Below are 12970 nucleotides of genomic sequence, written 5' to 3' on the forward strand. Positions count from 1 at the left end.
TTTACTCCTTTACCTTTCCCCTTCCCGTGCTCAGCAGTAAATAATCTCCACTGAGTCATCCATCCCCTCTGCCAGCACTGCTTGCAACTGGAGCATCTCCTACAGAGAGCAAACTGGGGCCTGGCAGCTTCCCCATTCATTCCTTCTTTCAAATACACGGTGTGGGTATAGATCAAGCTGCACACAGACAGCAGAAATGTCCATCCAGAAAGAAACAATGTTAGAAATTGTTTTTTTCTAGAATCCCTTCAATTTGGTGAGGATTCAGTACTATCACCAATGAAATCACATTTTTTAATAGAATAACTGAAGGATCTTTTAGGACAGTAGATGTAGCTCCTTCTCTCAGATCCCTGTGAGTACTTCTTCCCACGTATTCATTTTAATTGCTGAAAATCACACAATTAAATATGTAGCTGTGTCTGAGGCCGAACTTTGTACAATTATTTCACTCTGAAATGCTAAAAAAATAGTTCTGTGCAATATTCCAGTCTCTCTATCTCTCTCTACATGTATATCTAATGATCCTGCAAGTGCAAAAATCATGACAAGTGTCTGCCCAGCTCCTCCCTTTTAGAGAAGCCTGTGATCCCTGCCTTGGCCATGAGCTCCTGATGCAGTGCTTGCCCAGGGCAGCAGCACAGCCAGCCCCCAGAGTTTCACCTGTCAAGTGCCTTGGTCATATTAAAGCCTGAATTTACAATTAGACCACACCATATTCAAAAGGTCTCCTTCTCTCACTCCCGTTTTTAAGGAATAAACAACTTAAAAAGAATCTGACAACTAATTAACCCAGGGTGTCTCCACTGCAGCACTATTTTCTGGTGTAACACACACCAGGAGCCTCCATCGAGCTGCACTTTTTGCATCCACCTGACAACAAACCAGGAGCATTAGCTGTTTTAAAGTATTCCTTGAAATCTCTGGTTTGGGAGTATTTTGTTTTTGCTTTGTAAGTTCATTAAACAGAACATCTTCCTAATGATTTTTCAGGACTAATAACAAAAGCCAGTAACCTCCACATGTCCTCAGAGATGGCATCTTAGATGGAATTTAAGTGATCCATTTAAAAAATCCCAACTCGGGTAACAAACTCAGACCACAGAGTTTGTGCTGATTCAGACACACCATTTCTCATATTCAAATATATCAGTGGCAGAGTTTTTTAAATAACCCGATTAGTTGTCACACATGATGCCACACAGAAATAACAGCAAGCCATGGAGTCACAAAAGACTAAACAGAAGTGGCATTTGAAAAAGAAAGCAATACATGAAGTATGCATAACAAAACTGGAGCTGCCCTAACACCTCTAGAAATCTCTGCTATTTGGAGATGAAAGTAATAACATTAAATTGGCCGAAAGGAAAATTACTATTGACTGTGAAGACAGGTTGCATGGTCTATGGTTTGTAATGCTACTGTACAGCAGATTGAAGTTTCAAAATAGTATTACTCTTCTTTAAAGAGATAGACACAGCTAAATTAGGTGCTGCTTGCTGCAGTGAGGATCAAATGCAAAAAGAATCATATTTCATCAGACCTAGTCAACACCAGGAAAATAAATAGAAATATAAGAGGTATGCAGGCAATGATTCATTTTGATAATCTGGCCCAAGAGAGACACATAGAGACAGCACACAGATCTAAGCTTCTACCAAAAGACAAATAGGACACAGAGGGTGGGAATTGGGATGACAGTGTAGCAGAGGTCACATCGATTTTCAGCAGCAGTTTTCACACAGATGAGATAACCCTGGACTCTATTTGGCCCATTGTTCATATCCTACCTGTCCCAGAAGCAATAAATTTCCAAGTCCCAGAAAAAGGGCAGTAAAGAAGAAGGATTCTACTTATGACTTCTTATGATTAAGTTTTTGTGCTAACCAAACATGCTTTGCAGACCAAGGTCACATTGCATGTTAAAGTCTGTAATAGCTGAAACTAGAAGCAGCATATTATGTTTTAGCGTATATGGGTGGAAACTGTCAAACCATTCATCATTTTTTTTCTGATTGAAATCACACTCTGCAAAGATGAATGATAAATGCATTAGAAATCTATTTCAATCTTGTAATAGGTCTTCACATCTGAACGGTGTCTACATCTTGCCCATGCTCGGAATAAGTGCACAGTTAGGCAGAAATTTATTAGCTAGACTTGAGGAATCATAATTGGTAAAGCAATTAAAAATGGCATGTGCTGGAAGTGTTTCTTGGGGACTGTATCAAATGCATCTCTTTAATGGAAAACAAATAATGTTGATTTAAGGATTTTGATTTTAAACACCACTAAAAATATAAATGCTAAAAGCTGCACTCAGATATACAATACAACAGAATAAGCAAGAAATAAAGCCAAGACAGCTACAGTCTGACCAAGGACACAAACAACCTTTCTGATTATTGAAGCAAAGTGGGAACTACTTTTATCGAGCCTGTTTGTTAAACCTGCCAGGCTTTATAAAAGCATTCAGGAATCCATTTAGAGTGCAGTCTTTTCATTTTAATTTCTAGCTGACATCCAGATGAATAGATGAAAGTAAGAATTATACTGCAGAGCAAAGAAATACACAGTAAACACTAACAGTGAATGGAGTATCATCCTGGGAAAGCACACAGAAATCTGCTAGGAAGTTTCTTGCTCTTAATTCAATATGCTTAAGTATTTCATCTTCTGTCTTCTGCCTAAATTGCAGGAACAGGGATTGGCAAATGAAGCATCAACTTCCAGACTGAACACAGCACTGGGAACGTGGGGAATGTGAATTGCTCCCTGCACGGCCCAAACCAACAGGCACTTTTATTTGCCAGCTGGTTTATTTTCTTTCAGAAGGCATGCTTTTAAACCCATCACTCACAGCCCTGATCCACTGGAAATGCCACATCCCTCTCAAAACAAGGGAGAAATATTAAAGGTGCAATTTACACTGGTTAGGCCACCAAGTTATTTCTGCTCGTGCACTTAAAACTTTATCTACCTGGAGCTGTAGGAGCATTATTCACCTCCATCAGCTCACAGACTATAAGTCATGCATTAAATGAATGCATGGCATATGGAGGAGAGAGAAACAATTGATACAGGATTTATAGTTATTAACCTCTTAGTTACTAACCAAGACATTTGATCTCAGAAACCCTTCAGGCAGGGATAAGAAGATGGTTTTGGACACAGATGGTAGCTGGGTCACTCCTTTTCCCTGCCTGCGGCATAAAATTTAGAAACCCAAGGACTGAAGTGGTTTATTACAATTGTAATTCTTTGAGTTTCATACCTGAGTGATGGGGATTACATTTAATGGCCCATAGTTACAGAACAGCCTGGATACTCTAATGGACCTCTTTGACTTTTAATAAAATAAAGCAGAGGATTTGCAACATCAGCTCGGTTGTCTGTCTGACTCATCTCTGAAAGTAAAATATGTATTTGAAATACCATTATTTGCCCAAAGACCTGACAGAATCATCTGTTGTATCTTCATGGTGGCAAGAGGTGCCCTGACTTCCAGCTCTACATCTACTTCACAACAGGGATTGGGCTAAAATTTTAATTTTTGACTGCAAAATCAGTTTTTTGAAAGAGACTTATTTTAATTTGAAATCTTGACTCCTTGATCATCAGTGAGAAAAGAGATGTCTCCTGTAAACCAGGCACCAGGCAGAAATTTAGTGCTTTAACCTTGTGATTCAGGTACCAAATTTAAAGTCACTGCTGTTTTTCTTAATTACAGCCCCTGAATGAACGGGGTCAATGAATGCAATTGAGGAGTAGCTGATTAATCCAGTGCAGTACCTTTAAATGAGATTTCATTTCATTTTCCAGTGACCGATACAAGCGTTGTTCACTACTGAGCTTTGCCAGGAAAAACTCCACTTTGAGAACAGCATCTAACAATTAAATACACATTTCCTATACATTTCCATGCTGCCTTAAAAGCTTCGAGAAACAACCAGAGAACAGTACCATCAACTGCTCCACTTATCTGTGTCCAAGCAAGTTCCCACCGTGCACTCTGAAATCACTCGATTTTGTCTGAACAAGTGTTCAATAAAACTTTTTCAGTGGGATCAGCAGGAAATGCAGGCCACACAACCATGGAATTGTTGAGGTTGGCAAAGAGCTGTAAGGTCATGATGGACTCCAGCTGTTTGCCCAGCACTGCCAAGGCCACCACTGACCATGTCCCGAAGTGCCACATTCACATGGCTTTTGAGTCCCACAGGGATGAGGACTCCATCACTGCCCTGGGCAGCTGTGGCAGGGCTGCACATCCCTTTCCATGAGGGAATTTTTCCAGTATCCAGCCTGAGCCTCCCCTGGCACAGCTCAAGTCTGTTCCCATTTTCTGGGAACAGAGCCCGACCCCCCCAAGCTGTCCCCTCCTGTCAGGAGCTGTGCAGAGCCACAAGGTCCCCCCTGAGCCTCCTTTTCTCCAGGCTCAGCCCCCCCAGCTCCCTCAGCCCCTTCCCAGCTCTGTTCCCGTCCCTGGACTCACTCCAGCCCCTCTCTGTCCCTCTGGTCACCAGGGTCCCTGAGCTTGTCCCAGCAGTGCCAGCACAGGGGACAGCACTGCCCTGCTCCCCCTGGGCACCATTCCTGATCTCAGGAATGATGAGGGTGTTTCCTCCCAAAGGGCATCACAGAGATGCCACTTGAGATTTGAATACGAGGAGGCGGCAAAAAGCAGAGAAATGAAAATTTCACTAGAAAAGGTTGAAATTACAGTTTATAAATTGCCTTTATCTGTGCACTCTTTATCAAGAGGTGCATAATTATACAGCTTTGACATTTTCATCAGTGTACTCTCATTAATAACCCAGAAAATTATATCTATTTATAACTTTAACATATTTACAATATACTCTGATGTTCACATGGCACTGGCAGTAAAAATCACCTGAAAATTTTTTATTAATTCAAGCCTTAAAAACAAAGACCTGAGTTAAATGAAATGCTTGGTTTACAATAATAATAAAATATGAAACTAAAAAGTGCAGCAATTCACTGGCTCAACATCAGAACTAAAGTTTCATGGCACATAACCTCAGTCTGAAGTCCAGTATGTACAGATTAAAAAAAACAAATACAACTGATGTTACCTTGTTAAATTTAGTTAATTAAGGAGAAGCAGAAGTACTCCTACTAAGGCACCTAATACATATATAAAGGGCCTTCAAAATGCTAGTTTTTTATATTCAGAATTATTTACAATTTGTAGTTTGTCCATGTTATTAATATATTTGCTTTCTCCTGTAAGCTGTTCCTCAGGCAGGTTTTGGTAATCTGGATTCCAAAATATTTCAAGTTGCTCTGTGCTTTAAAATGCATCTTAATCTAGAGAGAAGCTCAAAAACTATTAATGGGCATTTTCCATAAGGCAATTTAAAGTGACTATTTTGTTCAGGCAATAGTACCTTGTCACTTCTTGCCACGATGAGGATTTTTTCTGTGAAATAATGTGAACTATTCAATATAATTTTAGTAGCAAAATTACTGTGGCATGGAAGAAAGGGGGAAAATGAAACAAAATAAACAAAATCCTCCTCATGGTCATTAGCAGGAGGTTATAAAATTTTTCTCAGCTAACTCTCCTATTAACATTCACAAAGGGTTTTTTTCATGGTGATTTTTAAGCATCACAGTAGTCTGACTATTCCTCTACAGAGATTTTAAAGTGTCAGATGAGGATGGGTAGGAGGAATTTGCCAAGAAGAAAAAAAAAAGAGATTCTTCAATTTTCTTCACGGATTCAGCTTTTCCCTATTAATGTTGAGATTATTTCTTCAACTATTTTGTTGCAAATATTTATGACTCCATATGGAACAACAGATGTTGAAGAGAAGGGATAGCAGAAAAGACTTCATTTTCAGCAATTACCCTGCTACTTGTTGTCATACTGTAGGTGTTCTTAGTGCATCTATTTTACATACCACCCTGTCCTTTCACACACTGCAAAAATGTCAGTTTGGATAATTAATGTAATAACTGTAGTCCAAATCATTTCCACAATGAAAAAAAATATAAATAGGACAACAGGAGGATGAAATCAGGAAGGCAGAGGGAAGAGAGGCATTGCTTTAGCAGTTCTTCTGGAATATCTGATCAGGAATCAGTTTGCAAAGCTGCATTAGGTCCTTGATACAAAATCTTTCCCTTTGGGAGAGATTCCAGTGACTGTCACCAAGAAGAGAAATCATACCAAGAAACAGGAAAACAAAGCAATGCAGGAAACAGGATAATCCTGGAGGATCATATACAGTCAACACCACAGAGAAATTACAGTTATATATTGATTTATGCTAACACAGCACTTGTGATACACAAGGTACTTAACCTCTTATTATATTTTAAAATAGTATCAAACTAATATTAATATTATTACTGTTGAGTTCAATTTCTTAAAGTACACTTACAGCCAGCAGTTAAGCCTTTCAAATATTTGAAACAGGAGGAATACTCTATTTCCTGGATATTCCTGGATAATTATTCTTGCTTTATTAAGGTTTATTTTACAGCTGTGTAAAATAGGTTATAAAGGACAATTCTGCTATTATGTCTTCCCCTGCTTAAGCTTAATAAATATTATATTCCACACCATCCATTAAAGCCAAGCGGTGGAGAAAATAGGAGTGGTAGTAATCTCCTCCACAGATGTAAAATACCTTTAATAAAATAAGGGTGTATAACAGTCAGGAACAAATTACTGAGGTCTGCTTTAATAAAATAGTACCCTTAAAGCAGTATTACTCTTAAGGTACTGACATTCCCACTGGTGATGCAGTGTATCCTTTCAAAGCAGTGCAGCTTGTTAAAATGGCAAGATATCTTTTTGCAATAGAGTGTTTGTGTCCAGGCAGATACAAGGTTTGTATAGAATGCATCCAGGGAGCCATAAAACTGGTGGGAAACATATTTCTCCGTGGTATTTTAGTACTTCGAAAAATTCAATCACTGCGAAAAAAATGTTTTGCTGTAAACATCTGAAGAGCATTATAAAAGCAATGGCTTCCCACAGCACCTGCTTAAATAATTTTAAGAGGGAGTGAGTATGTCTTTGCTCGTCTTCTAAAACTTGTAGAAAGCTTCTCCTATTAATTTCCCTGGTGCTGTCAGGCCAGGGCACTTTTAATCAGAAATAATTATGAGTGCAATTGGGGAATGTTCACCGGCAGGATTTTTTTGCACTGCAGAAATAAGACAACTTTCAAGACTGATCGTTAGGAGAAATATGATTAACGGGAAAATATACCCAGAGAGATGAGCACCTGAAAGGTTTGCTTCTGAATGAATTATGAATTCCTTAGATGTCAATAAAGGACTCTGCTTATATATCCCAGTGTTTGAATTCAGTTCAGTTACACATTGATTTTATAAACCCTGATTAAGCATGAGAAATCCATCCCCTTTTACTTCACCTGCTTTAATTCTGACTTTTCCCCAGAAACCTTTAACCTTGCCCCAGCTCCTGATCCATCCCACGAAGCCCAGAGCACATCCCGATCCCATCTCCACTCCCAGTGCCACCAGTTAGACACTGCCAGTATTTCCTGCAGGACTCCAGGTCGCAGACACAACCCTGACACAAACAACCCTCTCTGGGGCTGAGAACAGCCAGAATTTGCCTGATCCCTGTGCTCCTCCCTTGCTGAGCTAGGAGGGCAAGGAGGAGCCCCTGAGGCAGAAACACAGCCTTGGTGTGGGGATATGACATCCAGTGACAGAGTGACCAGACTCAGGGATATTCCAGCAGCAATCCGTGCGGAGCTGCCTGGCCATGGCAACTCCTCACCACCAAATAATTACACGATGCTCTGGGGAAAGACAAGTTTTCCTAGCACACAGCCAATCTATCAACAGGAAAACCTCTTCCTGACCCAAATGGCAGCTGTGATCAGGGTATAAATGGAAGCTAAGCACCAAGCACTGCACATCCACTGCTCTGCAGCCTAATAACTGGGAGATCTGCAGCTGTCACTTGGCCTGAGCGCTTTTAAAGGGTCAAATACTGGGGAGAGGGAAGAAGAGGAGAACTTTCTGCAGAAAGCAGCAGCCTGACATTAATCTGCTGTGCTCCTGCCCCAGAGGAGCCTGAGTTGCTGGGGAGGTGGATGCTGTTCTGTTGTGCTCACCTCTGCAGTGACCACCTTCTTCACAGTGACCCCCAGCACATAACAGAGACAAAACATCATTTGTAAAAAAAGGTGTGAACTATTTCAGCAATGCCAGGGACTGCTTCCCTCTAAATGGTTACCTGAATGGTGCAGGATTACAACTCCCAGCGACTCTCAGCAGTTTCCCTCTACTCCTCTATGCCCAAACACCCTGTGCCATCAATGTGAACAGCACAATTCACAAAGCCATGCTGTATTACAGAGTGCACGTGGCAGAGTGTGGCAGCAGAAGCCTGATGTTTGGGTAAATTCTATTAAAAACAATGTCACACCTGCTGAAGGTAAGGCACAAAAGCTGGAGAATTGAGCAATGAGGATTGTAGGTACAATCCCATTCTTTTGGTGGTTTGGCATTGCAATCCCATCACTAGGAAAACTTTAAGGAACTTCATGAACATTTTGTTTCTGAAGCACTATAATTTATATAGTAGGCCAAGACAAAAAAAAATGCCAGTGGTGTCATAATTACTAAATAAAACCTACTGAACAGATTTTTGGATAAACCATTGGAGTTACTTTGGAGTCAACTAACACAAGATACAAAGCAAAACAAATTACACAGGAACCCAGACCTCTGGTGCATTCACAGATTTCAAACCAGCCTTGGATTTGGTTGGTAGCTGAAAAATCCAGCTTTATGGACCTGCCACTGTCTGTGGCTGCTGGATTTGGCAGCTGATGCCTGAGGAGATGGTGAGGGGCCACAGAGAGCAGAGCTCTGCCACTGGCTCCCAAGGAAAAGTGGAGGGGAGGAACACAACACCTTCTTAAGCATCCTACCACTTCAAATACCGAAGGTGAAAAACCAGCTGTGACCAAAATCAAAAATAGCTTGAACAAGTTAAAAGAAGGGGGTAACTAAAAAGTATCAAACAATTGTCCATGTTTTTCTTCCAAAAGACAGGAATGAGTCTCTGCACTCCATCAGCGCATCTCTCCTTCCAGGGGGACTCCCAGCAGGCCAGCCAGGAGCATGAACTTACTGCTCTAAGCCACATTATAAACTCTATAAGCATAAACCCCTTTACAAACATTTAGGTTTTGATTACTGCTCCTGTGACGTACGGCTTTTAGCAAGCCAAGCGTTTTCTTTTCCCAACTGCCTCACTCTCTTTGCAGGGCACATTATATTTTCACTTTGGCTTATTCTACCTCCTCGCTTTGAAACCCTGCATTACTTGAGAGAGTGGCTGACATCCCCATTCATGATAGTGCACAAAATGAAGCTTAATGAATCCCCAAAGCAATGTACTTCACGTGCTAAAATCAATGTACATTGCCTGCTACAGTATCTCCCTGTGAAATGGAGGCATTTGCTCAGAAATTTCTATCTCAACAGGGTCTTTTTTCTTTTTGTAGCGTTTAACTGCCTTTTGTCTGCTCTTGTCTCCCTCCAGTGTTGCTCAGATGGCAATCTTTTATTCCTTGTGCAAACTCATTTGGAAAATGCTGGATGGGCTACAGCTGTGTACTGCTATGTAAGGTCTAATCCATGTCAAGCAGTGCTTTATACACACTGAATAAACACAATGAAGCAATGTTTTAATTGATTATTAAAAAGGCAGGGTTCTGAGCTGAAAGCAGTATTTAAAATCAGATTTAATCAGCTAGTTTTGTACAATTCTGAAAGGTAGTGATGCTGTACATGCTGCCACTCGAGCCCTGGGGTTCTCACAGGGGTGACTGCAGGCCCAGGGGAAGGGCTGGGGATGAAGCTATTCCTGGGTGGTTTGTGCCAATTTCCAGGGCTGTGGCTGATGAAAAACAAGCAGTGGATCAAAATATCAATGAACACAAACCTTACCTGGGAAGGTGTTTTCCCACAGCGCTTCCAGGAAAATAAAATCCACATTTTTTCAAAGTCAGTCCAGGTGCTCAGGAACCTCTGCAGCTCAGTCTCAAACACCGAAATCTGCCCTGGCTTTTATGATGCAGAGTCTGGATTTACACTCTCTGGTATAAATATTGACTTCAAATCAACCTGCACTGATTCTGACAAAGGAAGCTAAGCTGGATGTACAGCCTAGAGCCATAAAAATTCTCTTTATGTGATTTGTTTAAACCAACAGTTATTAGACAGTGCAACAAAATTATTTTTGAACTCAGAAACAGTAATAACAGTAATAATGAAAGATAAATAACTGGTAATCAAAATACTCATTCATCCCAAAAGGGTGCCTCTGACCCTCCACAGGACACCCCAGCTGCGGAACCACAGATTTTCTGAAGGACTTTGTTAAAGTTTGGGCAATTAGTCTGAAATGAAATCCAAAATCTAAATCCTTCTTCTTTATTCCAACAGACATTCTCCACTGACTGCACTTCTCTGTGGTACCCCACGAATCTAAGTGAAAAAGGCATTGTAAAACAACTAAGTTTCTCTCTCCTTTCTTCTTTGAATAAAACTACCAGTGTTGTCCTGAAATTTAGGTAGGAAAAACTGGTAATGTCTATTAGGTGGCAGCATGAAAAATCTTTATTAGCTTGAAGTACATGAATTATCAATCAAATGAGAAATAAGCAGAGAGCAGCTGAAAATGGCAAAGTGCTATAATTACAAATGATGTCTTGTGCATGACTGTGTCTCAAGAATTGTTACAGGATGTTGTGCAAAAACCCCCAACATTTATATCCACAGTCCAAAATAATATGGTCCATTACAATGACGTACTTTGGAGCAGAAATATAATTTCTTATGTTTCACATTGTTTCTGTTCTAGACAGTGAATCTATATTTTGTTTTATTTTTAAAAAAGGATGAATTTACTATAGAGAACTGGCATCTTATATGAATATTTTAGTTTTGTGTGCAAGTAACAGGAAAAAACATGGCATAAAACTCAAGCCACAAGTTCTTCAGAATGCCTACTGAGAATAAATTTTATGTTTATTTGTATTTCATTTTCCTTGAACAAGTGCCTTTCCCTTGGGTATTTATTAAAAGCATAAAAAAGAATGAGCCAAATTCACTTCTCAATAACATCCATTCAGCATTGTTGGAGCTTGCAAAATTGCACTAGACCAGCCAAGGGGAAAATTTCACTCACTGTTTAGTAAATATATATAATTTTTTTTTCTGGTTGAGAAGATGTATTGTTTAATATTTCAATTCTCTGCCTGCCCCTGCTTATCAAAGGAGAAAAAGCAGCTGTTTGGTTATAAATCCGTGACCTCACACCGGAATAATGTGATGTATGTGCTGGGTTGGGGGTTACTCAGGGCAGTCCTTCACCAGGCAATTCCCACTGATGTGCTGAGGATTCCAGCATGGCTCCCATCTCCACAAAGCAATAGTTACATTTTCTTCTGTACAATTTGCCTGAAGACTCCCTTAAATCATCTTATCTGACCTGCAATTCTCAACCCCTCAGACTGAGGCAGTGTTAGGAGGGGAATTCAAGTGAATTTGGCCACTGGGAGTGTCCATTCCCAGTGCAAGGCTGGAGCAGCATTTTTATAGTGCATGGCAGACACATCCACTTCTGCAGATGAATCGGGGAAATCCACAAAAAACAAGAGAACAGAAGGTGCTGGTTGGGCTGTGAGCAAAGCAGAGCTGGTTCATGATGCAGCCAAGGTGTCCCCACGTGTCCCTCCCACCTCCTGCCCACCCGGCTGGGCTGCCCGGGGTCGCTCTTCACCTGCTGCTGCAGGTGCCTTAAAGCTGACCTGACCCCATCAACCCCAGTTCCCATGATATAAGATCACTTCTCCCACCATCAGCATGGGTTTTGCACGGTTTGATCTCACCTTTTTTTAACCAGAGCTTGCACCAAAAGTTATTAAGACACAGAAACTGCGACTCCTAAACAGAGCACATGGCCAAGAGCAGGGGTCAGTGCTTCTCGTCCACTGCTACCCACGAAATTACAGCTGATAGCTTTGGGAGTAGAAAAATGATGCCTTTAAGATCTAAGCCAATGTCTCCAGGAGTCTTGTGGATTGTCTTTACTGCCAGCACAAGAACCCCCCCAAATCCAGCAGGAGTAATGTGACCATTGCCCTTGGCAGCACCATTAAACTGGGCAGTGAACTACTTCAAATGGCTGCGAGTGTTAAACATTAGTTCTGCCTTAAGTAGGTTGATTTTAACAGTCAAATGTGCACGGCAGTCTATGTGAACATTAAAAGCACCTTTCAAACTTAATTTTACAGAACTGTTAACGACCAGAACAAACTATTGAAGGCGAAGAAGAAAAGTAATTATTTCAACAGATGAAAGGAAACAGTAAATTAACGCTCTTGTTTTAAAAGGGGGCTCAGTAACTTATCTGCTTTAAGGAAATACCATTAACTGCAGGTACCATGGATATTTCACTTAATATGTTTATGGTTTGGGGTTTCTTTTCTCTTCTGACCTTTAAAAATGAGGTCTGAGGCGAAAGGAGAGCCGTAAATCTTTAACTGAAATACAAGTTCCAGAAACTGCTTTATCAAAATCATAGCAAGGGAATCGGTTCCTAAATATCAACATTACGTGTCATACACACACACACACATTAAAGCCATCAACAGCAACAACCTTTATGGCCACAGAGGCCTCTAAATTCTGAAGAAAGCAGGAAGACAGAACCAGAATGACTCAGAAATATTCCTAACATGCCACCAGTGCCTACGTACATAAAAAAACCCTAGGGACAGCTAAACTAATCCTATTATTACATTAAGAAATATCCAGGGAGAAATTTGTCATAGTTTAGAAAATGTTAAGCTGCTTGTTATAAATACAAAACACACCAGTTTTTGTGCATGAGCTGTTATTCAGTGCAATTTTGAAAACTGTTTAAAAACAGTCACTG

General features: G+C 40.5%; 1 protein-coding gene across 6 annotated transcripts in view; it reads right to left on the bottom strand.

Annotated features, from left to right (window-relative positions):
- Positions 1-12970, bottom strand: part of DACH2 (dachshund family transcription factor 2) — a 242085-nt gene that overhangs the window by 14523 nt on the left and 214592 nt on the right. The gene's annotated exons all lie outside the window — the stretch shown is intronic.

The sequence above is a fragment of the Taeniopygia guttata genome, chromosome 4A (genome assembly GCF_048771995.1).
Source record: "Taeniopygia guttata chromosome 4A, bTaeGut7.mat, whole genome shotgun sequence".
In the NCBI taxonomy this organism is placed as follows: Eukaryota; Metazoa; Chordata; class Aves; order Passeriformes; family Estrildidae; genus Taeniopygia; species Taeniopygia guttata.